The 18,775-nt window shown below is 44.0% G+C and overlaps 1 pseudogene across 1 annotated transcript in view; it reads right to left on the bottom strand.

Annotated features, from left to right (window-relative positions):
* Nucleotides 1-16,873, bottom strand: part of LOC122555274 (NXPE family member 3-like) — a 68,594-nt pseudogene extending 51,721 nt beyond the window's left edge. The window contains exons 1-3 of the transcript XR_006313221.2: nt 16,578-16,873; nt 13,550-13,740; nt 663-1,448 (exon numbers count right to left, since the gene is read on the bottom strand). The product of XR_006313221.2 is annotated as an NXPE family member 3-like (transcript). The remainder of the gene's footprint in view (nt 1-662; nt 1,449-13,549; nt 13,741-16,577) is intronic.
* Nucleotides 16,874-18,775: the final 1,902 nt, after the last annotated feature.

Raw genomic sequence — 18,775 nt, 5'->3', positions numbered from 1 at the left:
TTGCTTTTCTCCACTTCATGGAGCAGCACTCTGAAAGCTTGTGATTTCAAATAAATCAGTTAGACCTGATGTCTTATGACTTCTGACTCTGTCCACCCAGGTCACTCCATCACAGCCAGAAAAACAATGGTTCATTTAAACGTCACCAGATTCAAAGTCAAGTCATGTACAATTCTGTATATCCCTATTCCCTCATCGCCACTGGGTCAAAATCTTAAAACTTCATCCCTAAAAACACAAATGCAATTAGAGATGGCTAATAAATGGTGGACATGACAGAAATGCCAACATCCCATGGATGTATCATAGACAATTCGCACTCTAAGACTGAGATGTTAATCAATTTTATGGACACTGCTAACACCATAATTGGGAATATCTCAACTTTCTCAGAGGATACTCTATGATAACTTGTTCTTCAATTTTCAACCTTTTACAGTGAACATGCATCTGAACTTTCTTAAATTAATGAGAGCTACAAATCAATGTACCAGCAGAGGTTGTAAATACCGTTATGTTCCACAAAGTACCTCAGGTTCAACTTTTTAAATAATATTCCACTGTTGGGAAGTTTTGTTCTATACTTGGTGTCATAATTATAATTTGAGTCAGGAAGAAAGTTGGGAAAACAATTATAAATAAAAGAACATTAATTGACGTACCTTTGGAAATAATGGTTCTCTTCTCCAGTTAAGAGATTTTTCTCATAATCTCGTTTAGAATGGTTGATACGAGCAGAGCATGGAAGTTTCTTTGGTTTGTAACAGAACCAGGGCTCGCCAGTCCTGGGATCAGTAAAGTTAGAGTGGCTCAGTTTGAGGCAAATATAGATTTCACACAGTGGTCTCTGAAGCACCCTGATAATTGAAGGTACTTTTTAAATACACTCTTTCTGGCTATTCCTCACGCAGTCTTTTAAGTGCTTGGATCCCTTCACTGGGACGAACTAATAAAACAGAAACTTCGACTTTCCCCGGCCAAGATAAGTCAAAGTTAATCTCATAAGTTCCATCTTGGTTGTCTATAACAGTTCCTGCAGAGCCAGCTTTTAAAGCTGGGGTGTGGATCCGAGCTTGGAGATAGTCACCCCCATATTGCTTTGGGTGACCTTCAAAGTCACTCATCTGCAGCATCACTTGTAGCTGATTTCCCACATAGAAAGTCTTTGCAGAATTTAAAATTACAAAGTGATTGTGTGATGGGTCACTGCTTTTCTGAAAGGGCACAGCAGAGTTGGGGGGTTTAGGCCATTCGATCATTTTCATAAGGAGCATTCCCTCTGACCTTTCTTCAGGGGTGAAGCTGTGAATCTGGTAGCCGCGCTGTACCAGCCTGTCTGTCCAATGGAGATTCCTTGTCTCCACTTTCTGCATCATGGCATGATTAAAATTTAGAACTAGATAACTTCTCCATTCGGACAGAGATCCAATAAATTCAAATACTTCATGCTATGAAAGAAAAAATATTTTATTGCATATCTTTTCCATTGCCATGTCACACATGTTGGTTCCCCGCAAACACCCTCCTTCAGTCAAATAAGAATATCACAAATTCAGTTCAGATCACAGGATTCTTTGGAATTGCAAAATCATAATTAATGAGTTATGTATTTCAATGAAACAGCAAGCATTAAATAAGTTATATTTCCAGACTGCAGCTCAGATTAGCAGAGGAAACAAGCCTTGAGAAACCTATTCCCAGACAGCTCAGTGAACATCTCCTGAAGGAGACCAGGCAAGGAAAGTTCCCAGTCGAGAGTGTGGTGCTAGAGAAACACAGCAGGTCAGGCAGCATCCGTGGAGCAGGAGAATCAACATTTCAGGCAAAAGCCCTTTGTCAGGAATGAGGCTTGTGAGCCGAGGGGTAGAGAGATAAAAAGTGGGGTCGGAGTCTGGGAAGAAGGTGGCTGAGAGTGCGATAGGTAGATGGAGGTCGAGGTAATGATGATTGGTCAGAGAGGAAGGTGGAGCAGAGAGGTGGGAGGCAAGATGGGCAAGTCATGACGGCGGTGCCAAGTTGGAAGGTTGGAATTGGGATAAGGTCGGGGAAGGGAAATGAGGAAATGGGTTGAAGAGTCCCGAGGCGGAAGATGAGGCATTCTTCCTCCTGGCATTGAGTGGTTTGGGTATGGCAATGGAGGAGGCCCAGGCCCAGGAGTGGAAGGGGGTGTTGAAGTGTACGCCCCCAGGGCAGTGGTGTTGTTGATGCAGGTGTCCCGGAGATCTTCTCTGAAGCGCACTGCAAGTAGGCATCCTGCCTCCGCAACATAGAGGTGACTGCATCGGGAGCAACGGACACAGTAAATGACATGTGTGGAAGTGCAGGTAAAACTCTGATGGATGTGGAAAACTCCTTTGGTGCCTTGGACAGAGGTGAGGGGGGAGATGTGAGTGCAAATTTTGCAATTCTTGTAGTGGCAGGGGAAGGTGCCGGGAGGGAAGGGTGGGTGGTTGGGGGGGGGGGGGGGGGGGCGGTGGCATGGACCTGACAAGGGAGTCGCGAAGGGAATGGTCTTTACGGAAAGCAGACAGAGTGGGGAGGAAAATATATCTCTGGTGGTGGGATCCGTTTGTAGGTGGCGAAAATGGCAGAGGATGATGCGATGTATATGGATGTTAGTTGATTGGAAGATGAGGACCGGGGAGTTCTACCCTTGTTGCAGTTGGAGGAATGGGACTTGAGGGTGGAGGTGTAGGAAGTTGATGAGATGTACTGGAGGGCATCATTGACCACTTGGGAGGGGAAATTGTGGTCTTTAAAGAAGCAGGCCATCTGGTGTGTGGGAAGTTCCCAGTTTAATTCCTAGTCTGTGTAGAGTTAGGCTCAGCTTTACTGAGATTGAGAGAGGAAAATATGGAATCGGTTTCAATTCCCAATCCTGAACACTGTCCAATGACTCACATTTGAACAGCACATGAGGCTTGAGATGCAGAACAGAACAGGGTTTCATTACAATACTCTCTTCAGGTCAAGTAACATGTAAGTAAGCATGATCTAAGTACCCAATATCACAACAACCTATCAAACTATGTATCCCAGCATAATCAGTTTTTGTAACTCTATCCATAATCTTGACAACTTCAGCAGTTTCATGTTCAGATAAGGGCATGGTGGCTCAGTGGTTAGCACTGCTGCATCACAATACCAGGGATCTTGGTTCAATCCCAGCTTAGGCTGTAGTCTGTGTGTGTGATGTTTGCATAGCTGTCCTCTGTCTGTGTGGGTTTCTGCTGGATGTATCAGTGTAATGGAAAATTAATATTTATTGTGAAATCTATAATAGCATGGTTTAAACAAAGAAGTAAAGGCCTGACTTTGCAAAGCATTTGCAGACAGACAGAAAAATATACCGACAGTATGGAATTACAAGGACAGTTAACTCTCATATCAACAGTCCAGGAATGAGAAAAACAACTACATATGTGGAAAATAATTTGAATGTTCCAAGCTCCTGGTCTTGAGACGTGATAAGGAAAGGCAAAGCATAGTATAAAGGGAATATGTGAAAACCCGTCAGGTGCCCCTTACATGAGGCACCTTGCCAATGTATTGGGTCAACTCTGCAGAATCCAAAAATAAACTTTTTCTTTGCTCTTGCTAGCATTTGAGTCGAGTTGATTTAATTTCCACGACAGTAAACTTGGGGGCTCATCCGGGATCCCGCGACTGGGTAAGATTCTGAAGATTCCCAGGAGGCATAGGCGCCAGTGCCTTGAAGGACTTTCACTTCATCTCGAATGCTAAATTGGCCACTTTTCGTGAGAGTGCTGAGAATCTATGGATCGCCCCGGTGCCAGGGTCCAAATAGAATAGGATCATAGAGTCATGACTTATGTAATCCTATATAGAGACACGTTTTAATAGAATAAATAAACCAGGAAGAGAGTCCAGTGAACTCTCGCGTGGTATTCGAGTAAAACTCAAGGAAAGGGATTGCCATCTCTGGAGTGCTTAAAAGACAGCAACTTTGAGGGTGGTTTTAGACTTGGATCCACCACTGGCTTTGTTGGACTCGCCAAAGACGTACCAGGTACGTGGTTTCTTGGTTTACGAAAACCAAGGCATTGAGGCGGACGCACCCAATGAGAGGGGACCTCCGGAGATGAAAGCAAGTCATATTGGCAATAAAGATAATGGTACCATGAGAGAGAGAGAGCTGAACACTTTTCCAGTAACACTGAAAATGGGCTCCAGCAAGAGCAAACAAAAAGAGGGTCCACAGAGGATTTGGAATGGTCAACCAAAAATACAATACACGCTAAATAATTACAGCCCAGAGTCTGTAAAGCAGTTAGAATTGTGGATCAAGGACTGTGGTTTTCTGGAGGGAGGAAGTTTTAGTAAAAAGCAGTTGGAAATACTGAGGTTACAGTTGGAGGAGAGAGAGAAGGAGAAACAGAAGGGAAAAATAGAACCTGTGAATTGGAGTGCTTGTAACGTGTGGAAGGCTGAGGCTGATATCAGAGAAAAGAAATCTCAAGTAAAGGATAGATCAAATACGCATACAAACACCAGCGCACATGCAGACGCACGCGGAAAGCAATCTAATGAAGCTGTACAGTGTCTTAAGTCTGTTTTAGATCCTGACCTTGATGACTGCCCTCCGAGACCTACAGCCCCCCTACGAGATCCGCCTGGCGAAGGTTCCATGTCAGCGGCTGCCGCCTCAGGGTCTGCTGGATCACCGATAGCAAGTCGCACCCACAACCAAATGAAGCAAGAAGCCCAAAAGGAAGATGGTCATGCCAAGATGGAGAGGCATCCAGGGCCTGTCCGCGATCACCCCATGATGGACGATGTGTGAGACGGCAAGAGTACTGGCATACAATCACCTAACTAGGTGGTTCTGCAAGCACCGATGGTTGAAGTTGCAGGTCCAGAAGGGTACCAGGGTTAGTCCACCGACCATGGGACTAAGTAGGATTTGGAAAGTGCCTATGGGTAGTTGCCTGACCCATACGAGGTTGGAAGTAATAAGTTCACTGAAGAAGTGAGAAAGTTCTGTACCGAGTTCCGTCCCACGTCACATGAGCTGAGACGTCTCCTGGGACGAAAACTGGGCGCCAATGTCACCAAAATCAAGTATAACTGGCCAGCCGCAAACGTCCATACCAGATCAACCGACCCGCAAGTGGAGCAGAACGGCGACTTTAATGATTTTGTTGCAGAGCTAGCAACCGCCTGTAGGGAGGCATTCCCAGTGCGAATGGACATGACCAAAATAGCAATGTGTAAACAAGAAGGTGAGAGTGTGTCTCAGTACCTTACACGCCTCATTGAAGTCCATAACACCCATAGTGGACTGACACCACCCGACGACATAACGGGGGCAGAGATCACGCCCCCTGAAGAACAGCACACCTGAGGAACAGCTTCATCAATGGAATGAAAGACAAAATAGCAAAGAAGTTAAAGGACACATGTATTACCTGGGACATGGGAAAGCTGAATTTGATAGAACAACATGTGATACATGCTGAAAAATTGCTTACCCATGAGAAGGATAAGTGGAAACTAAAGGTGGAACAACAAGCACATAAAGCTCAGCTTACTCTGATGCAAATGGTCGTCCAGCCGTTGGAGGGAGGTACTGTGGGAAAAGAGAGAGGCAGAGGTCTAGGTCACGGAAGTGGAAGAAGAAGCGGAAGAGGGGCTGGCAGAAGTAGATCTGGCAGGTGCTTTGTTTGTGGAGCAATGGATCACTGGGCAAGGCAGTGCCCGCACAGACAGCCTCAGTCAGTCCTGGAGGCTGGACAGCAGGGTGACTGACAGCAGGGTGACTGCCAGGGGAAGGCTGAGGTGAAGGTGGGCAGCCCACAAGGTACATTCTGGATTAGTAGTGCTGGAAGAGCACAGCAGTTTAGGCAGCATCCAAGGAGCTTCGAAATCGACGTTTCGGGCAAAAGCCCTTTATCAGGAAACAGGTAAGCCTCTTTCCTTTATGCTTGGCAACAAAGACTTGCTTATGCTAATTTCTTCTACTAACCTTACAGCACTGAAACACGTCCCACCTCCATATTGAGTGCTGAGATTGTGAAGCATGGACTATATTTTCAGTACAACGACAATGCATATAAGACAATGCCTACCTCTATGTTATACGTGGAAAGTATGCCAGTTACCTTTTTGGTAGACACAGGGGCAACATATTCAGTCCTTAAATCAAGCCAGTTCAGAGAGTCGGCGCAAAGAAAGATGAGTGGAAGGTTCCTGAACTCAATGGGTACATCAGGAGTCGTGCTATGAGAGAGATTTATCGCACCCCTATTGTGAAAACCAGTATTGGGGAAACATTCCAATTCTCATTTCTGTTATCGGAATTCGGTCCTCTAAATTTCATGGCTCGGGATCTCATAGTGAGACTGGGGTTGGATTTGCTCAGTACTCCGACGGGCTTGCAGGCAATACAAAAAGAAGATTTCCCAGTGCAGGCTATAAAATATGACTCATGACCCCTGATGTATGTCTATGAGTGGCGATTAAGCCAGAGAGCGCTAAGTTCAGTGAGTGATTCATTCGCCCTAGAAGCAAGTAACCATGTTAAACCTATTAACATCAATTTTCAGGCTGGGGATATGCTACACTGCACAGCACACATTCACCGCGATGGCCCTGCCGGATCATATAAAAAGGTTTGGTTCAGGAGATTGGTTAAACCAGATCAGTTGTCACTGTGCAAATGTTATTGGAATGATCACAGGTGTGCAGTCAATGTGAACTTATCTAAAGTATCTGTGATGGCAAGTTGACCCTAACTTTTTGATGTGGAAGGCTCTTTTCCTCACGTGTCACTGGTGAAGGCGTCCAGCGACAGGTGGCAGGATTTGAGACCAGGGGTACTAAAGGTACAAAAAAATGAAAGATTGGGTCTTCAGGGACGATGTGGATATCTGATTCAATGCAGATATGCGGACATATAGGAAGAAGCTAAATTGGGCTAACTCAGGCAGATAGAGCATTCCAAGTAACCCCAGCTAGCCCTGAGGAGCCTAGGAGGGTAGTCTGGTGTTTCCCTAAGGCAGAAGTCTAGGACCCAAAATTAAAAACGGTCCCTACTGAGTTGTGGGCAAAAGGCAAACATGATGTGGGGCTCATACAAGGCTGTGAACCCATAAGAATAACCCCAAAGTCTGAGTTTCATCCTTGCAGAGCACAATACCCATTAAAACCCAAGGCTATAGAAGGAACTACTCCAGTCTTTGAATCCGTCCTAAAGGCTGGGGTGATAACCCCCATTTTTCCGGTCAAAAAAGCAAACATTCCCGGTGAACCGGAGGAAGGGAAGTTTGTTAAAGACCTGCAGGCAGTCAATACCGCTGTTTACCCGCGGGCCCCAAATGTTCCCAACCCGTCTACTATATTAGCTCAAATTCCACTGGACAGTAATTGGTTCCCTGTTGTGGATTTAGCAAATGCCTTCTTTAGTGTAACGTTACACCCAGATAGGCAATTCTGGTTCACTTTTTCATTTAAAGGGAAATCGTATATTTTCACGTGACTTTGTCAAGGTTACTGTGATTCCTCACCATATATAATGAGGCTCTACGCAGGAGTCTGGAGACTCTTGTTTAACCCCGGGGTCAGCGCTTCTGCAGTACGTAGACGATTGCTTAACAGCAGCTCTGGCAGAGGAACAATGTGAGAGTGATACCCTTGCGCTGCTCTGCCATCTAGCAAGGATAGGGCACAAAGCTAGTCTCACAAAGCTACAATTTGTGCAACAACAGGTGAACTTCTTAGGTCACTTGATATCTGAACAAGGGAAGGCCATTGGTCAGGACAGACTTCAAGCAATCCAGCAAATTCCAAAGCATCACACGAAGAAACAATTACTATCCTTTTTGGGCAGATTGTTTATCCCACATTATGCAAATCTTGAAGCGCCCCCTAAGTGACATAGCCCATGGCAAAGGGATTGCAAAACCAGAGTCTGTTGCAGTGGACCCCAGAGGCTGAGAAGGCCTTTGTTGAATTGAAAGATGTGCTCCAAACTACGCCTACATTGGGGATTCCGAATGCAAACAAGCCTTTTGTACAAACGGGAGATGAGAAGCATGGATGCATGACATCTGTGCTGTTGCAGGATCATAGGGGGAAACTGACGCCAGCAGCTTATTTTTTGGCTAAACTAGACCCCGTAGTGGCAGGATTGCCGAAATGCCTGCGAGCCAGGGCCGCAACTGAAAAGGCTGTTGTAGCATCCAGGGACATAGTCGGCTATGGTCCCACATGCAGTATCCTTACTGCTTTCCGAGCAAAAGACAGCACACATGTCAGCAGCACATTGGCTCAAATACAATACTGTGTTATTGGAATTGCCTAACATTACAATAAAGCGATGTAACATCCTTAACCCTGCTAGCCTTCTCCTCACAGAAGGAGACAGAGACCCACATGATTGTGTCGCTGTAACTAATGAAGTTTGCAGCCCTAGACCAGACTTGCAGGATTCACCACTTCAGAATCCAGATGGGTGGATGGGTCAGCATTCAGGAGCAAGGAGACAGGCCCGAACTGTGTTGGATATGCTGTAGTGACTACCCATGAGGTAGTCAAAGCAGGATCACTCCCTTCTCATCTGTCAGCGCAAGCAGGAAACTGATTGCCTTGACTGAGGCCTGTAAATTGGTTGAGGAAAAGACAGTGAATATTTACACCAACAGCAGATACGCATTCGGGGTTGTACGTGATTTTGGAACCCTGCGGAAACACAGGGGCTTCTTAACCTCTACCGGAAAGCCCATCACACACCGTTGCCTGATTTCTGAGCTCCTAGAAACTGTCCTATTGCCTAAATCAATCGCTGTGTGTAAATGTGAAGCCCACACAAAAAATAACGATTCCGTTTCTCAAGGCAATGTGAAGGCGGACTCAGCGGCAATGACAGCAGCCCAGCAGCCGCCGAGTGATCAGTCTGACATGTGTATGACAAAAATTTGTCCCCCAACAGCAGATGTGCAGGACTTACAGTCACAGGCCATGCCAGAGGAGAAGCGTGAGTGGACAAGGGCAAGGTGCAGTGGGAGGGAAGGGGTGTGGTGTGGCCCCAATGGTAAACCCTGTCTACCACGATTGTTATTCCCATTCTACGCCAAACTGACACACGGTAAGGACCATGTGTCAAAAGGGGGGATGTATGACAGCATTTCAGCACACTGGTACACTAAGGGATTTCTTCATTATGCCGGGGAGGGGAATACAGATGAGTCAGGCAGCACACCCCCAACTCTGAAGACCTTTTGAACGTTTACAGATGGATTTTATTGAACTAACACCTAGCGATGGGAAAAGGTATTGTCTAACAATAGTTGATATGTTTTCCAAATGGGTGGAAGTGTTCCGCACGTCTAAACAGGATGCCAGTGCAGTATATAGTTGTCCAGGGATCCCTGTACTCCCAGTGACCGGCACTTAGTAGTAGCCACTACTGCTGCAGGAACACCTGACACGGAAATAGGTATCCTATTATAAAGGAAGGAGGTGCCAGGGCATAGGTAATATTATCCAAGATTCAGAAGAGTGATGAGGGAACCTGGTGGTGTGGAATAGATAGATCCTTCTCCGTCATCTATAGGCACATGAATATAGTGGTACAGTCGCCCCACCGCTGCCGCCCCTCCCCCGCCCGAGATGCTGTGCAGAAGGTCCTACAGAGATAGTAGCACCAGGGCACAGCAACCAACCAAACCAGATCATGGACCTAACCCCAAGCAGGGCAGAGGGCATTAATGTCACATCCGAACCCGGAAGGAGTCGGCCAAGGCTTGGGAGCGAGTCTAACTCGGTAGTGTAATTGGCCCTTCATGAGATAAGTGGCGTAAATGCGACACCAGTAGGTTGGGAGGTGTGAAGGGCCATCGCTAGATGTGAAGGGAACACAGCATGTGCTTTGGTCCTAATACAACACCAGAGATTAGATGTTGGCTACCCTTGTTGAATATGTTTGCACACAGCCCAGCAGTGGACTGCTGAACAAATCACAGAGAGCCTGGCAAGAAATGCTAGCTGCCTGCTTCCACAGGCGGCAACTAACCTGACCCTGATAGGGGGAGCAATTAGGGCAAATCTCGTGCCACCACCCGAACTCAAGGCTAACTGCAGTCCCAATGCTGACACGCTGCTGACCACAGCCTTCCATATAGTGAAAGGCAGGGGAGAAACATGTATTCGCACAAATCAGGGGAGACTCCATTTGGGGATCTCCCAGTGTACTACGAAGCTGTACTTGAACAATGACTTGCTCAGCAATCTACACGAATGATACAATCATCAACATTACATGTTCCTTTATCAATAATCAGACCATAATGGCGGGTATAATGTGGGTCTATGGAGAGAGAGGGTACCACCACCTCTCTCAGGGATGGAAGGGGTGCTACTACCCCACGGTACTGTCCACTGGCACGACAGTGTTCGTCCAAAAAGCCAGTAAAGGGCGAACCCAAAGGGACATCCCATGGCACTGGAATGGGTACACACTCGCAGACCCCTGGACTACACCAGGAGCGAACATTGGATGGTCTATTCTTTTGGGAGCAGGGACAACAGTGGCAATAAACAAGATTAATGGCCTCGCATATAGTGTATTACTGTTCGCAAACGAAATGGAGGAAGGTCTACCACTCATTAATACTGAATTAACGGCAGTAAGGGAAGCAGTGATACAAAATCAATTAGTACTAGACATACTGACGGCCGAGAGAGGGGGCATCTGCAAAATATTAGGTACCTCATGCTGTTTTAATATTCCTGATGAGTCCCAGAATATCACTAGTGTAATCAATCATATGATGGCAGCAATATAACCACCTCCCCCAGCAGATGACTCCTCATTCCAGTGGCTCACCTTCCTTTGGGGAGGATGGGGGTATTGGATCCTACACGTTCTACTAGTTGTAGGACTGGTCATACTCATAGTGTTGTGTATAGGGCCCTGCTTGTGTACCTGCCTACGCCATTTGCTTATGAATGCAACGGGATACCAAATGGTAAAATGATCAGAGGCCCCACAGCAGGAAGATCCAATTGCATGGATCCCACCATACAGTAATGTTGAAGTGTGCGACTTGTGAAAATGGGCTATGTACAGGGCACACCGGAGCAAGTGAAGATATCACCAGAAAGCTTTGTTACAGGTAGATGGCGTCTGAGGAAAGGCCTGGTGCTCCCTAAGCGATTTGATGTATAGCTACCCAGCTCTGTATATTTCTTATGCCATGATTGTCATAAAATGACAAAAAAGAGGGGAAAGTAATGGAACATTAACATTTATTGTGAAATCTATAAAAACATAGTTGAAACAAAGAAGTAAAGGTCTAACTTTGCAAAGCATTTGCAGACAGACAGAAAAAATGTACCGACAGTAAGGAATTACAAGGACAGTTAACTATCATATCAACAGTCAAGGAATGAGAAAAACAACTCCATATATGGAAAGAAACTCGAATGTTCCAGGCTCCTGACCTTGAGATGTGATAAGGAAAGGTGAAGTATAATATAAAGAGAATATGTGAAAACCGTCAGGCACCCCTTACATGAGACATCTTGCCAATGTATCGGTTCGACTCCAAAAATAAACATTTTCTTTGCTCTTGCTAGCACTTGAGTCAAGTCGATTTAATTTCCACGACAATTAAGTTTCTCCTACAGTCCAAATATGTGTAAGCTAGGTAGATCAGCCATGGGAAATGCAGGATTGCAGGGATAGAATTTGGGCCTGGCTCTGGTGGGATGCTCTTCAGAGAGGGCTATAAACTCAACGGACTGAATGGCTTCTTTCTGCACTTCAGGGATCCTGTGATTCTGTAACTATTCTTATCAATGTGAAGTATTTTCAGTCAGCCATGTTTAATAAGCACCAAGAACTTTGCCACTAGTGAAATAATAACAGCTTGAACTTGCTGAAACTAAAGACAGACTGGAGGGCTGGTGATTTGTGAAGTTTAATCTCTTGGCACAGCGTTGGTTCTTTGATTCAAAGTACCTGTCTTTCTGGTTGCATCTTTTCTAAAAGAATAGAAAGCCAGAAGAAACACCTAAATATTATTTGCATTTTGTTAAAATTCTGTGGTGTGTAATTCTCTGTCTGAATCCCCAAATCCTGTCCCCACCTCCAAGATACGATGAGAAATATGGTGCAAATCTCAGAACAGTTCTCCAGAACAAAGCAGCCTATTCAACCAGAAACTCCTCCAGCATCTTCAATAATCACTCCCTCCAACTCTGGCACATCTGACTGCTATGTGTACATCTGCACGATGTACTGCACCAATTCACCAAGACCTATTCAACTCTTCCCTCCAAAGCCCCAACCTCAACCACCTTGAATTAAACTGGTTGCATGGGAACACTACTCTCTCCAGGTTCTCCAGAATGTCACACACTATCCTGAACGCACTGAGATGCTCCACCAGACATGCTACCTAAGGTACATCTACTCCAAATGGACTGCAGCAGCTAACTGAAGAAAGTAGATTATCACTGCTTTTTCGAGGGTAATTATGGATGGAAAATAGTGTGTTGAATAGGAGTAAAATGGAATGGGAGTGCGATGGAATACTACCCACTTGCCTGGATGAGTGCAGATCCAATAACACTCAAGAAACTTGATACCATCCAGGACAAAGCAGCCTGCTAGATTGATACTGCATCCACAAGCATTGACTCCCACTACCACCGATGCTCAGTAACAGCAGTGTGTACTATCTACAAGGTGCAATGGTAGAATTCACCACAGAACCTCAGACTACACCTTCCAAACTCACGATCACTTCCAACTAAAAGGATAAGAGCAGCGGAGATATGGGAACTCTACCAGCTTCAAGTTCCCCTCCAACCAACCTGGCTTGGAAATATATCACCGTTCCTTCAATCTCACTGGGTCAAAATCCTGGAATTCCCTCCTTTATGGTATTGTGGGTCAACTCACAGCAGGTGGACTGCAGCAATTTAAGAAGACAACTCACCACCACCTTCTCAAGGGCAAGTAGGGACAGGCAATAAATGCTGGCCAGCCAGTGCCACTCAATCCCACAAATGAATAATTTTTTTAAAAATAACATTGGCTTTCTCATTGACAAGCGTATCCCATGAATGAATGAAAAGGATTTGATCACTTGCTTTTTAAATGTAGCAGGGACATTATTGATAGTTTCTCACTCAGTAGGGGGATACCAATTCTGTTCAGAGTCCAATTGACCATGAGCCACTGAAGCTGTTATATCTCCCTGTAGCAAGTACTGAGAAGTAGAGGAGAGATATAATAACAAGATATCCTCACCAGATGAATTTGGAGCACCGACAAGCAAGTGGCCAAAGAGAGTGTGGCCAAAGATCTGGTACATTCTCACAATGCAGCAAGAATATGTGACCCAGCCTGGGAAATTTCCTCAACTCTATATTAAAGAGAAAACAAATAAACAATCATATTGGCAACTGAAGCATGTGATCCATGGGAGACAAACCATCCCATTTTTAAACAATCCTGTTTTGAACCTTGGCAAAAATGATTAGTTTACTCAAAAGTAGCTCATGACACCATTCCACAGACCTTTATATGAGATGAACTCAAAATCAGTGTCACAACCATCCCAGTCATCACAGCCATCATCACCACCAGCAGCAATCTAAAACAGGAATGATGTATGGAAATGTGGCGAACGTTTTTTTTATGACCTGTTCTTCCATACTGGAAGGTCACTGTGCATTAATATACAATCAACCTGTTCTGCATAGGGAAATCTGCAACAAAAGAATTAAATAAATTGAATATCACAAAATGAATGGGACATAGTAGTTTTCACTGAGAATCCTGAGTGAATATGATTTCATTTAATACCCTGGAAAATAAAGCTGGAGATTTGAAATAAGATATCAGAAAGGAGGCAGGTTTAAGCCAAATAATTGGAGAGCAGCCAATCTTTCTTCAGCTCTCTGCAAATTATTAACCTATAATCACTGAGAAACACAAACTCACAGGGCCAATAAACACTGATTGGAGGGTAGCAAATGGAGCAATTAAATGGATGTGATCGTCGGGGGAATGAGGAGAGCTTCTGAGGCACAGGAGCAGGGATGTTGGAGCACTGTCGCCTGATCAATGAGGGGGTGATGGAGGTGTTTCTAGACGAGGGCAGGGCAGGTTTGAAGAGCTCAGGTTCCAATTCTTTATACAGTCATATAGCACAGAAACAGACTCTTCGCTCCAACTCGTCCATGCCAACCAGATATTCTGAACTGATCTTGTGCCATTTGCCAGCATTTGGTCCATATCCCTCTAAACGATTCCTATTCATGTATCCTTACAGATACCTTTTAAATGCTGTAATTGTACCAGCCTCCACCACTTCCTCTGGCAGCTCATTCCATACATGTAACACCCTCTGCGTGAAAAAGTTACCCCTCCAGGCCCTTTTAAATCTTTCCCCTCTCAGCTTAAACCTATGCCCTTTAGTTTTGGATTCTCCCATCCTGGAAAAAAGACCATGCCCCTAATGATTTTATAAACCTCTCTAAGGGTTACCCCTCAGTTTCTGACACTCCAGAGAAAAGTCTTGGCCTGATCAGCCTCTCTGTATAGCTCCAAACTAGCAACATCCTTGTAAATCTTTTCTGAACTCGTTCAGGTTTAACAACATCCTTCTTTTGGCTGGGAGACCGGAATTTCACGCTTAATTCTAAAAGTGGCCGAATCAATGTTCTGTATAGCACTAACATGACATCCCAATTCCTACCTCCCTCTCTCACTCTCTCCTCTCTCTCTCACACACGCTCTGTCTCTCACTTTCTCTCAGACTCTCTCTCCCCCGTCTCTCACACACATTCACTGTCACTCTCTCTCACATGCACACACACACTCTCACTCTCCCTCTCACACACTCTCTCTCACACACACAAACTCACCCTCTCTCATACACATTCTCTCTCTCTCCCTCTCACACACACTCTCCCTCTCTCACACACACACATGCTCTCTCACCGTGTCTCTCTCACACATACTCTCTCCCACACATACACTTTCTCTCTCTCACTCACACACATGCTCTCTCACTGTGTCTCTCTCACACATACTCTCTCCCACACATACACTTTCTCTCTCTCACTCACACACACTCTCATTCTCCCTCTCACACACTCTCTTTCTCATACACATGCTCTCACAATCTCTCTCACACACACTCTCACTCTCTATCTCACGCACTCTCTCTCACAAACATGCTCTCTTTCTCTCTCTCATACACACACACTCTCTCACTCTCACTCTCACACACTCTCTCAAATACACACACACATGCACTCTTTCTCACTCGGCCTCTTCCACACACACTCTCTCACTCCCTCTCACACTTTCTCTCACATTCTCTCTCACTTTACCTCTCACAAACACACATTCTGTCTCACTCTTCTCTCTCCCTCAAACACACACATTCGCTTAGTGATGTTCTGGATTTTTTCTTTGGGCCCTGATCATTAGATACCCACAATGCATCTTTCCTTCTTGTTCAGATAAGATTTGACATCAATTCTTCATACAGAACAGCAACATTCACAGTGTGTGTGTGTCACATGATTATGTAAAGTTGTTACAGTATAAAAGTTATACAGTTATGGTCTGGATGTTGAGCAGTAACACTATGGGTCCTATTAATTATTATCTCATTGAGTTTTATTAACAAATCATCAACAAAACATATTCTCAGCAAAATCATTTTAATTTCCAATTTCTGTTAGTGGTTAATGTAATAATAAAATGCATACACACGTAAAAATACACTTCTTGGAAAAATTGGGGTTTTGCTTTTATTGTGGTGGGACCAAAGACTTTAGACAAAATGATGATACATAAGATACAAAAGTTTGAGAATTGCTGTTGATAACAGAAAATGAAAGGGTAAAATAACTACAGTGTCTTGGATGATTAAAGGAGTTGCTAAGTAGTTAGAGGGAAACTGTTTGCTCTGATGTGGTGTCCAACCGGGGACATAACCTTAATATTAGAACTAGACCATTCTTTGTTGATATCAATGGACAGTAATACACACAGAGAGGAATGGAAATCTGGAACTGACTCCCTCAAAGCCTGGTCGATCTCAGCAGTAAATGTTAAAAACACTCATATTATTTCAGATAAGTTTGTTAATGGCTTAGATCATCAAATTGGGTACATTGTTTATATTCCTTCTTTGACTCTGAGCATCCCTGTCAAGAGCAGAATTTATTGCCCATTCTTAATTGCCCCTGAGAAGGTGATGGTGAGTTGCTCTCCTGAACTACTTCAAAGCATGTGTTGTAAGTCCACCCAAGGTGCTCTTAGTGAGGGAATAAGAGAAGGTGAATTTTGATGAGGTGACAGTGAACGAAATGTCTTGTTATCACCATAACTCACATTATCAATATTCAGACTCCTACCATAGCAATCTCGCCAAAAAGCTGCATTTCAGGAAAACTTGACATGGATTCAGCTCCTCATTTGCTCTGAATGACCTTCATGTTGGAAACCGGGCACCATCCCCACATTCCCAGACATTCGCATCCAACATTTGCCTTAAACATTTACCACGGCTCATCAACTGTCCTACCTTTTAGTCTTCCTGTCGAGTCCACTAGGGCTAGATCCGTCCTCCTGTCAATGTAATTACCTTCTTTTAACTCCAGGTCATTTGTGTGGGACTTTCAATTTTTGACGAGTCATTGTAGTTTCTGTAACTGCTTCTAATCATTATTTCCTTCTGCCATGTCTGCTTAAAAAAGTTGAAATTAACACACAAATTTTATAAGATTAACTGCTCGCCATACCTTTTTGAGAAACAAGGAAATAAGAAGGCGGAATTCATGAGCCAAAAAACAATGACAAAAGTATGGAAATGATGACACGTTTTTCTTTGTACTTCGAAGCACGCCACCGCTTCCTGTTTTCAGCTGAAAACTTTAACTTGGTATTGGTCTGAAATTGCAGTTTTATTTATAGTACACTAATGGTTGTCATATAGAGCAACACCAGTAGATGGAGTGGTTAAAATTAGCAAGGAAATGCACAGAGGAAATAGAGTCATAAATCACAGAAACAGACCTTCCCGGTCTAACTCATCCATGCCGAACAGACATTTCAATACGGCCTAGGTCCTTTGCCAGCATTTGGCCCATATCCCTCCAAACTCTTCCTATTCATGTACCCACCCAGGTGCCTTTTAAGAGTTTTAATTGTACCAGCCTTCACCACTTCCTCCAACAGCTCATTCCATACACACACCACCCTCTGCATGAAAAAGCAATCTCTCAGGTCCTTATTTAAATCTTTTCCCCCTCACCTTAAACCTATGCTGTCTAGTTTTGGAAAACATTTTAATAAAAAAATTCTTTGCTGTGGCTTGTGTACCTTCTATAGTTCGATCTGCCTCTAGCTAGTCCCATGTCCTCAGAATCCCACACTAACTAGGCCATCACATTGATATAGAGGATGATGCAAAGTAAGAAGGTACAAATCATTTTGGAAAATATTGTAATAAGATTATACCTGGGCTGTTAATATAAACATAGTGCACACTCTTGATCTGTGAACATTAGCAAACCTTAGAATGTATGTACACAATGCAAAGGAGAGATTGAGAGGCATCTCTGGAACCTCAAATGGTCGACTTCAAATTCCATGTGATAAATATAGAAGACAAAGATTGTCTTCAACCAGCATCAATGATGAACTTGTTCCAGTATCTCACAATATCTTTACTAGTTTACCTCTTTAATTCGAAACATAAGGAAATTCTCTATTAGCCATCTTCAACTCACCACCTCCACCCCACATCCCCTTACCCCCATTTTGAGATAAATTATTCAGACATCTCCCAATCTCTGATTTTCTTATTATCACATAAAAACATGTCTGTCCTGAACTTTCTCTCCCTTAATACATTCTGAGATTTTTCTTTTGTACTACTGCTACTGTTTTAGTATCTACTTCTTTTCCTGATGCTTCCTTTTCTAAAGATTCCTTAAGCATTCCTACCATCTGCTATTCCTGCAATCAGTCTCCCACTTAAACAAAAAAAAAGAATAGTATAGCACAGGAACTGGCCCTTTGGCCCACCAAGCCTGCACCAACACATGACTCTTTCTAAACTAAATATCCCCTGCCTCTACGCATTGTGTATCCCTCTAATCCCTGCCTATTCATGTAACTGTCAAATGTCTCTTAAACATTGTTATTGATCTGCCTTCACCACTCCTCTGGCCATGCATTCCAGGCACTTACCATATTCTGTGTAAAAGATTTGCCTCTCACATCTGCATTAAACTTATCCCCTTTTACCTTAAACCTACGTCACCTATTAATTGATATTTCTACCCTGGGAAAAAACTCCAACTATCCATTCTATCTGTGTCTCTTATAATTATGTAAACTTCTATCAGGTCAATCTCAGCTTCCAACTTCAAATGAAAACAAGCTAAATTTCTCCAATCTCTCCTCATAGTTAATACCCTCCAAACCAAGCAACATTCTGCTAAACTGCTTCTGTACCCTCTCCAAAGCCTTCACATGCTTCTTATACTGTGGTGACCAGAACTGGACACAATATTCCAGTTTGTGGGATATTTGAGGGATCCCTCCAACTTTGAGGGATCTATGCACTTGAACACCAAGATCCCCCTGTTCCTCCATACTGACAAGAATCCTGTCTTTAATCCTATATTCAGCATTCCAGTTTGACCTTCCAAAATGCATCACTTTGCATTTACCCAGGTTGAACTCCATCTGCCATTTCTCAGCCCAGCTCTGCAT

Source organism: Chiloscyllium plagiosum, unplaced genomic scaffold (genome assembly GCF_037043375.1).
Source record: "Chiloscyllium plagiosum isolate Xiang-an unplaced genomic scaffold, Cpla_swu_hap1 HiC_scaffold_12, whole genome shotgun sequence".
NCBI lineage: Eukaryota > Metazoa > Chordata > Chondrichthyes > Orectolobiformes > Hemiscylliidae > Chiloscyllium > Chiloscyllium plagiosum.
The sequence above is the reverse complement of the archived record's forward strand: the minus strand, read 5'-3'. Positions and strand labels throughout refer to the sequence as shown.